We start from the raw sequence: 10,664 nt of genomic DNA, 5'->3' as shown, positions 1-10,664 counted from the left end.
ACCTATTTTACCAACCACGTCCACTGTATAAAATACGCCAGCGACAGTTAATTAAATAAATGGTTGGAAGCTGCGTTTTTTTTCTTCTTCTTGTTAACAAATATTAATTCCTGCATTAATTAAGACATGCTTACAAAACACAATTAATTTAAAAGATGGATTCGGTGCATGCACCAGAGCATTATGAGAGATACACCACTGAGGTTCATTCATAGTTCCAGCAGATTCATTCCAGTTAGCACCAGACACCCTGCCACATCCTTATTGTCCATTTGTACAATGAAAAGAAGACAGAGCTCCACTGGGGATCTTCTGCATTCCTAGATGAGCCTCATAATTTACCCCTGCTGAAATGGATGCATATTTATTTATCTACTTACTCACCATACTTTTCTGTGTATAAGATAGGTGTTTTTTTTACTCTAAAATAAGCTTAGAAATCGGATAGTGCATATGCTCCATTTTCTTAAATTGGAGTCCCCCAAAGTAGGGGGCCTTATACATGGGGGCGTCTTATACACAAAAAAATATGGCATTTGCTTCCGTTTATGAATCACTTCCTATGAAAGGCCTCAAAGCAATAAAAGCATATGTAAAAAACAATTCCATAATATATAAAAAAAATACAATTAGCAAATAAGCCCACTTGGAAATTAAAAGGGCTTGAGGAAGTAGGGTGTGTTTAGCCTGGGAAAGAGAAAACCGAGAGGAGATATGATTTGTTGTTGTTGTTTAGTCGTTTAGTCGTGTCTGACTCTTCGTGACCCCATGGACCAGAGCATGCCAGGCCCTCCTGTCTTCCACTGCCTCCCGCAGTTTGGTCAAACTCATGTTTGTAGCTTCGAGAACACTGCCCAACCATCTCGTCCTCTGTCGTCCTTGTGCCTTCCATCTTTCCCAACATCAGGGAGTCTTCTCTTCTCATGAGGTGGCCAAAGTATTCAGGATCTGTCCTTCCAGTCTTCAAATATCTAAAGGGCTGTCACATAGAAGATGGAGCAAGCTTGTTTTCTCCTGCTCCGGAGGCTACAACCTGAACCAATGACTTCAAGTTACACTCAGGGTCCCTTCCAAATCTATGATTCTATGAGGGTATCATCATAAATTCATCTCAGCTGCAAATGTACATCTTTGTTCCTGGAACAATAAGCTAAGTCCTTTAAAAGGCATTCATCCTAGAGAATAACATCATAGTTAAATGCAAAGTTGTTAAAGGACGGCAGGCATTAATGGATTCCCCCGCCCACCCCTTTCAAGCTATATGACTCTTGTCTTTGTCTAATTTACTCATTCACACCCCCCAGGAGCATTGCAACACTTCTCTGACTACAGATCAGAAGAACTATAAAGTGATATTTGTGTGAATAACACGTCCTTTATAATGCGCCGCCAATATCTCTCTTAACTCTCCTGTTCATAGAATCATAAGAACTGTCGAGTTTTGGGTATCTTTTGTGTGCTGGTCTGACAGACAGTGGGGAGATAAATTATGGTGATGCCTTCCATTTGACTAATGACTAGTTGTTTAGATTTTTGAGCTTTCAAGCACCTTGTTTTTGAAGGTGTATCTGATACGGAACAAAACATGTTGTGGGTTTCCATGTCCAGGATTGGAATTTTTGTCATAAGGTTGCATTGAGAGACTAAGCTACTTTTTGCTACTGTCTTCTAGAGAACTCCATGTGAGGCACTAGGAGCTGACACAGAATCCACACATCCCTCCCTCCCTCTCCAGCACAATGCAGTGAGTGTGTTTATAACCCCCAGAGGGAAAACCCAGAGAAATATTCATAAAAAAGAAATATGATATTCAAGACCACTTCTTGACAGCATATAATTTTGTGTAGGCTACACTCAGTTCTTCAAGTGTAACAATCCAATGTCTTTGGGACTGTTTTATTTTGCAGTAGTACAGTTACACTGCTGATGTATATAACAAATGATTTTTTAACTTTTAAACATTTGCACTTTGTTTTCTTTTCAAAATTGCTGAACCACAGTCTCAGCATGAAGAGGGGTTTGTGGGGGGATATGTTTAAAGAGGAATGTCTGTTTTACAATTCTCGGCAGTTTGTTTTCAGCACCATGTCACTGCTTTTCTCGTTTCGAAGACGGGAAGGATTAATGATTGTGTGAGAGCCTCGAATCAGAGTTGTCCTGTTTTCCCCATGAATAGACTGCGAGAGGATGCTATGGCTGCAGTCCTACGCACACTTGCAAACAACCAAGCCCCACTGAACACAGTAGGATTTGCTTCTGAGTGAATATGATGAAGGTTGTGCTGTAACTCTCCAACACTCACCTGCCATTGCTGCTTTTGATGGGTAAAGGAAATATGTCTTCTTAATGCTTGCAGACGTATTTTGAATGCCTGGGCTCAGCCCTGGTGTATGCAAAGCACTGATTGATTTATTAATTTAAAAACGTATCTTCCACTGCATGACACAATGATGCCTTTGTGATGGCCAGCAGCAATAGTAGGGTTGCCATATGCTCTCTTTTTCCAGGACACGTCCTCTTTTTCATGGGTAGTCATCATAGCGACCCATAGTTAAAAGTAGAAGTTGGCAAATGTGTCCTCGTTTTTTGCTCTTCTAAATATGGCAGCCCTAAAACATCCTTATATCAGTTGCACAAAAACATAATTTGATATATTCAAATCACAATGTAGAAGCTGGTGGGGGCCAGTTGCTCCAACCTCTAGATGCGACTCTGCTTAGCTCCACATTTTTCTAACATTTTCCTGCTTGTTCCAGGGCCTTTGTAACCCAGTTTGTAATTTTCCTTCTTTTTGAAAGAAGAGATGTGTGAAACTGTCCCTTCTTCAGATTTGAAGCTGTTTGAAACCAGTCTTCTCTAAGTCAGTTGCTTAGGACTGGGGCTTTGGCCCCAAAGCAACACTGAATATATTTTGATTTTTGCTTGTTCCCAGATGAAATTTATACACACCAATTTATTTTTTCAACCTCTGGATCCTACACATAGACTCTTGCATTGATCTTTCAATGCCACCCACAGAATCTGATTCCTTTTAATCCATTCATGGATAGAGAGCTAAGATATTCTTTCTTTCCTCTTCTCTTAATATTCTCTGGACTGGGGGAAGATTTAGGGAGGCAATAAAAGCAAAGCTGTATAATAGTTTAACATTATTATTGGTTTTGCATGCCATACTTATTGTTCGTAAATGTTAATTTGCATATTGTTCCTCTGAGTAAAGTTTAATAGTTGAGTTTCATATTCATGTTCTATTTTGCTCTTCCACATAATCGCTGTTTGAAGAGATGGTTCCTTGCTTTCCCCATCCCCCAGATTCGTTCACGTATAATGTGCTGTTGTTTTCTCTTTGATACTATTATGCTCATAGCTTTCATAAGCTGGAATGCACTCACTGATCTTCTGCTGATGTATTTAAAACCAAGCTTTCCAGATTTTAGCCTCTCAGGTTTTTATTTATTTGGCCACTACACCTTTGCCCATTGGGGCAAATTAAGAACCTCCCTCCCTTCTGAATGGCAGCAGGAGCAGTAGGCTGGAAGAAAGTTTAAATTCTACCCCAGTTCCCCCCTCTTCGCCCTATGGTGGTTGTTGTGCAGCAATGGTTTCAAGCCAGTTGCCAGGAGCACTGCAAAATATAATCTCCCCAGAAGTTGCCCTCTGGCTGTAGCACTGGGAAAATTTCATTTCTCAGCACTGTTACAGCTGTCTCTGCATGCCAGGCAGCAAGAGTGAGTCCCCATTTCTCTTTTTACATTCCACTGTCACCCCTGGAAGAGCAAGCCAGGTAAGCCGCCAGCTGCCTAAGTTGGTAGATGTGGTGGTTGGAGGCTCACCAAGGTGAGTGGGGGACATGATCAGACCCTATTATGTTCCCAGTGACACCAATAAAACTTCAGGTAAATCTGCTTTTACTTGGATTTCGGTTTGGGATAAATTGGGCTATATATTTTTCAATATTTTTTTTTGTCTGGGAATAGTTTGATAATCAGGGGTCAGCAAACTTTTTCATCAGGGGGCCAGTCCACTGTCCCTCAGACCTTGTGGGGGGGGGCAGACTATATTTTGGAAAAAATAATAATAATGAACGAATTCCTATGCCCCACAAATAACCCAAAGATGTATTTTAAATAAAAGGACACATTCTACTCATGTAAAAACACACTGATTCCTGGACCGTCCGCGGGCCGTATTTAGAAGGTGATTGGGCCAGATCCGACCCCCGGGCCTTAGTTTGCCTACCCATGGTTTGATTCAACAAGCCCAGTCCAGAGGCTGGTGGGTTTTCCCTACTGCTATTTAAATGACCAGCCCACTCCCACTATTGTCACATACACCTCCCCTGCCAGCTCAGAGAATGGTCTGAACACAGCACTCAATTCTTTCCATAAAGCCAAGGGGACGGGTGGTTGCTCAGGAACCATACATCAGCCGCACAGAGCTCCTCGATGGAAACAGGAGGCTATAAGTGCAATAAGTACCTTTCCAAAAATCTAGCCTAGATAACTGCAACTCCAGCAGCATTTGCCACCTGGGAGGGATCTCCCGGTGTTTTCAGCCTTAGCCAGAAGAAACCCAGCCATTTTTCTCTTGTGAAAGTATCAGTCCATTTTAATCAACTTAATTAGGCAGAGTGATGCAATCATCTTAAGCAGCTGATGCAGAGTGTCATAAAAGGTCAGCAAATTTATTGATAGTTTTATTTATTAGCATTGGCAGGGCCGTTACTACCGGGGAGGGGGGAAATGAATTTGTGGGGTTTGCTGCTTCAGGTGTCAAAATAGCACACAGTGCCAAAATAGCAAACTGTCTTAGGCTAACTCAGATTTGATTCTATTTTATTTTTATTTGTTCATTTGTTTTTGAAGTCATTCTGATGGCTAGGTTAAAGCCTAGATGACTATTGTTTGGACCCAAACCATCGTCCTTATTACGTTTGCCTTGATCCTGAAAAATATAACATAGTTGTGTGTTTTTTGAGCTAATGTTCCTGTGCTTGGGAAGATCCTAGATTATTCTCCAACCCACTTTTTGATGGAGACATCAGATGGGGTCTCTGATATTCCTTGTTCTGTGTGAGCTGATCTATACCTTTATTGCCGGGGTGGTAATTCAATGGCTTTGGCACTTCATTTTCATATGAGACAGATGCCAGGCAAAATCTTTAAAACCAACAGTTCCTCTGATATGCTAACATTGGAGACTTTAGTGTAAGGGGTATTTCGGACAAGTCTCCACTCTGTCCCAGCTTTCTTGCAATCCATTCTAACTCAGGTTAGAAATCTATTGAAAAGTCAATTAATTGACAAACCCATGCTTATAAAATAGCTTAAGCCGACTCCTGCATCCTTCCATTTAGCTGCTGTGTCCTATCTTAATTTTAACCAAGACTGAAGTCTTGGAATAGGCTGGAATTGTACCATTCACTATGGAGGTCTAAGTGCTTTTCGGGTAAATAACTGATTTGTTTGATGTGTTTTCAAGCATGCTAGTGATTAGGTGAACATGTGACCTTCTGCACAAGGGGAAGGAATGGTAGAACTTGCAGGCAATTGATGATGCTGAAAGCCAAGTACGGTTGTCACTCAATGCACAGGCAAATTTATACTTCAGGACAGCCTAGCCAGAGGAGGAAAAATGCCTATACTTTTGAAATAATGACTCACTCAGTTTGATAGAAGAGTTTGCATTTATCAGAAGCCAATGCCTGGTTGCATTTATTTCGTTTAGGTTCCTTTCTCACAACAGCACCCCAAACACCAGTCTGACAAATATGAGCAGGGCATGTCAAAGGTTTTCCTTCTTCAGCTATGGGCTCGTTTTGGAGCGGGCGCTTGGCACAGCTGTAATTCTCAGCAGTGTTTTTAATTTGCCAACATTGTGTGGGAGACTAGCAGCCAAACCTAACATATTCTTGCTAGTTAGCATGAGAAGGGCCTAAGTCCACAGTGCTGTATTGCTGATAGGCAGATACCTAGACCATAGAAATCAATTGGTGGAGAGGACTCTGTGTGATGTCACTTCCTGTATTTGGTGCATATAGTACTTCCTGTTCCTCTCCCCCCCCCTTCCTTTGACTAGCATTGGGTGCAGACATGCCTCTGCTTGCTCCAGCTTCTGGCACATACTGGTTATACTGTAAATATAAGTCTAGTGCCTGCATAGTGGTTACTGCTACTGTTGCTGTGAACCATTGCAGGATTATAAAGGAAGTGAATATTATTTTAAAACTTAATTCTCATGTTGTTGCCTGATTCTTTGTTAAGTGGGGTAAGAAAGAGGAGCTAGCTTACTTTATAGCTGGAGCTGCTCAAAGCAAGGCTTTACATCCCAATTCCTATACTTTTAATTTTGCTGCCAAGGATGAGATTTTGAAACTCTGCTCAACCCACACATGTGGGCTTCTGGAGGGACAAATTGCATTTAATACATATATCGCCTTCTACCTATGAAAACCCATCCCACACACTGTAAATTAATTCATACAGTTCACCAATTTATACTCTGGCTTCTCCTCAGAGCGTACAAATCTTTCTCCTTTTACCAATTTTAAAAAAGAGAAAGAAATAGCAGTGGAACCAAGGAGAGTCAGGTGGAGGGATGCTTCTGCCACATCCAAACCTCCTTTGGTGTAGCAGATTGGAGGTGGGGGTTCAATTGCTTGTTGATTAGTGATTGCAGGACCAGGCATTGGACTTCCCATACCCCAACGTGTATACAGTGGTACCTCCGGCTATGAACTTCATTCTGGAGGTCCGTTCTTCACCTGAAACCGTTCTTAACCTGAGGTACCACTTTAGCTAATGGGGCCTCCCTCTGCCGCCGCGCAACCGCCGCACGATTTCTGTTCTCATCCTGAGGTAAAGTTCTTAACACGAGGTAGAACTTCTGGGTTAGCGGAGTCTGTAACCCGAAGTGTTTGTAACCTGAGGTGATTGTAATCCAAGGTACCACTGTAATAAGAGAACAATAAGACTGGTTTTTGGTCAAAACAGGCCACAACTTTATTGAATACAGATGAAAGAGGTTTGGCTTGGGTATGGGGCAATCAAAATACTTCCAGCCCGCCTGCCAGAAGTGACGCGTTGTCAATCCAGGCGGGGGTTCCTAAGACTTACATCCAATAGGGTGACCCCTGCAGGGACAGCTGTCTGGAGGAGTGCCTTTGGCTCTGCCCCCCCCCCCCCCCGGGCATGCGGACATGGCCACTCCCCCCAGATCCTGTTAACAGGATACCCTAGTGTTTGGAGGGGCAGGCGGAGACTGCAACCACCCCTCCATCTATAAAAAGGATTGCCCCAATGCCCAACCAGTTGTGACGATTGCTATGAGGTAGGCAAAACCACCAGGTCAGTGCCAATTAGCCCAGTGGACAAATTCCTACCCGGCCCCTTGAAGGACGGCAACCACAGTAGCCGCAGCAAAGTCATTGACCATCAGCTTAAACCAAGGGTGGGTGGGTGAGGAAACCCGGTGCAGGAGCAAACAGGCTGAGCCCCAGGTGCTGGCTGCTTAAATGGGCATGGGGCGGATCCAAAGAAAGCCCTCCGTCGGCTCCATCGGTGCTGCCCCCGGCACAGCCCAAGTCCCAGCCTGCAGCCCCATTTGCCAAAGCAGGGTGCAGGCTAGGATTCGGTTCCTGATAGGCAGAGGGGGTTCATGCCCCCTCCACCTATCAGGAAGGGCACAGCAATTTGAATTCCCATGTTGGGGCCCCAGTGAAGCCTCCTCCGTCCCGCAATGCTGCCACATGCAAAGGGGTGAGCAGGCTTGTTAAACAGTGGAATGGGGGGGGGGGAATTAAGCAGAGGTTGGCTGGCAATTGGTCACATTTGATTCCTGCATCGCAGGGGATTGGACTTGGGGTCCCTTTCAACACTTGGCACAAGGGACCAGTGCATGGATAATAGAATCAGAAAATTCTGAATCAGAAAATGTCCCCAAAGGGCTGGGGGGAGAACCCTAACCCTAGAGAAAATGGCTTGGATGTTGTGAAATATTCCACTCCACCTGAAACAGTGAATGGCTTTTCTGGCTAACACCAATGAAAGAGAAGTTGACATTTCCCCCCTGAAACTTGAAGGATAATAAGCCTGGGGGAAGATTTGGCAGACACAGCTCAAGACAGTGACTGATTTCTGTTAACAAACTCCATGCTACTTCTTCCTCACCAAATAACCACCTCCTGGGTGATGTCACAGGATGGAACACAGTTTTGTTTCATCCTTTGGGAACGAGGAGGAAAGTAATATCTTTTGCTCCACTTGAAGCTCTTCTCAATTTAGAAATTTGCAGAAATGAAGAGATAGTTGCTCCCCCCCCCTCCTCCAGTCCCCTTCTCCCTCAGTTGCCTTGCGCCTGCAGTAAAAAATAAGAGACAAACACTCCAAGGCCATTCAGTATAAAAATTGGTTTTGAAGGTGTGAGGGTATTGTATTATTTCATTAAATTAAATAATATATTGAATATGCGAAATGCTTTGTAGCCCATAACATTCACTCATACAATAACCCTATGCCTGTTTTACAGATGGAAAACTGAGGCTGTGAGATGCCAAAATGTTTCCAAGGCACAGCTGGGGTATAAATACAGGGTTGTATCCAACTCATTTCTGCATAAAGTACACCCATTGAAATTAATAAACCCAAGTTCATAATGCCCATTAACTTCAATGGATCTTCTCTGAATAGGTAAAAAATGTAAGGTAAAGGACCCTTGGATGGTTAAGTCCAGTCAAAGGCAACTATGGGATTATGGCGCTCATCTCGCTTTCAGGCCAAGGGAGCCGGCGTTTGTCCAGTCAGCTTTCCAGTTCATGTGGCCAGCATGACTAAACTGCTTCTGGTGCAATGGAACACCGTGATGGAAACCAGAGCGCACGGAAATTCTGTTTACCTTCCCACCATAGCGGTAGGTACTTGCACTGGTGTGATTTTGAACTGCTAGGTTGGCAGGAGCTGGGACCGAACAACAGGAGCTCACCCTGTCGTGGGGATTTGAACCACCAACCTTCTGATCAGCAAGCCCTAGGCTCTGTGGTTTAGACCACAGCACACTGGAGACAACCTACAGATGCAAGCATGATGCTCTATCCATTGAACAACACTGAGGGCAATCTGTGGCCCTCAGCCTAATTTCATGCAGATGGGCAGGAGGGAAAGGGACAGGGCATACCTGCAGAAATGTGCATGTGTGCGCACGCAAAAATCCCTCCCAGTTTGTGAAATGCTTTCCCTTGGTTAGATGTATCTATCTCCCTCATTATTAAATTTCAGGAGGAATCTCAAAACATTCCTGTTTACCCAGGCAACCTTGAAATTATTAGTTGTGCGATGGTGTGGTCTTTTAAAAAGTTTTCAGATTTTTTCATTTTTTAAAAAAGGTTTCAATTTGTTTTGATTTTGTTTTTAATTGTTTTGTTTTATCCGTTTTGTGTTTCCTGCCCTTGGCAGGGTGGGATAAAAATCAAACCAACCCATCAAAAAACTTTACAGAATGCAATAAAAGGCATGTTCTGTGGGGCTTCCAGCCATAAAGTTTCCTTCTGTTAGTGATTTTCCAGATTTGTCATTTCCAGAGTTCCTTCCCCACATCTATAAGTTTATACAACTTAAAATACAACTTACACATGAATAGGAGTCATCGGTGTAGGATTAATCCAGTTAATGAGTGAGTCAATGCATCTTCTGAATGAATTGTTTATGACTGACTAGGCCATGCATGTTGTGCAGTGCGCTGATGTGATTCAGATGCTTACAAAAGATGGGAACTTTAAAAAACAACAACAGGGAACCTTATGCCTAAATGACACGGTAGTCCCTCTGTAGTTTGTTAACCGCTACTGAAATCTGTGGAGTTACAATAGCTTTATGATCAGGCCATAAAATTCAGTGAGCAGGGCTTTTGTCATGTTATAAATGAGAATTCAGTGATCTAGACAGTGAACCCCATAGAGAGAACCACATGACCATAAGTAGCTGGGACATCTATATCATCCTGTGTAGCAGGAGGCATCTAAGGGGAGATGCGTGATTTACCATATATTAAATAGTTATCTACATCCATTTGGTGCCTGTTGTGTTTTTTTCTGCTGAGGAAGTGAGCAAGAGCAAGAAATGAACTTTCATTGAAGTTCCTTTCAACAGCAATAACAACACACCATGGCCAGATAACAGCCTAGATGCCCATGAGTCACCTCATCTATTAGTGTTACTTTTCGTTAGGACTTAATCAGTAACACTCTGCCGGGTGGTTGAGTTGGGTCACCAGCCCAAAGCTGCATAAACAGGGGCTTGGGACTGAGTCATAGCGCCTGAATCACAACGCTGCACACTTTGATAAAAGGATATCTAGAAATATCTTTACCTACATCCAGGATGGCCAACAACTTCAGCTTGGGGCATATGTCAATTTCACCCAGGCAAACGTATTGGGGTTCAGACACCTCACCCCTTTACGATATTGTCATTTTACTGAATGCAGTAAGTTGATGGTGTCGTGATCCCTGGACCCAGCCCCTCACACTACCCTGAGGAAGAAAGAGGAAATACAGACTGAGCCAACTAGGAAGTGATGCTCAGCAGCTCCCCTCGGTCCCTCCTAGCCTAAGGACGTAGCCCCCCTGCCTGCCTTGAACTCAATGGATGAGCCCTCCTGATCCCTTCCAC

This window comes from Podarcis cretensis, assembly GCF_951804945.1.
Source record: "Podarcis cretensis genome assembly, chromosome: 2".
In the NCBI taxonomy this organism is placed as follows: domain Eukaryota; kingdom Metazoa; phylum Chordata; class Lepidosauria; order Squamata; family Lacertidae; genus Podarcis; species Podarcis cretensis.
Note: the sequence above shows the minus strand (reverse complement) of the source record.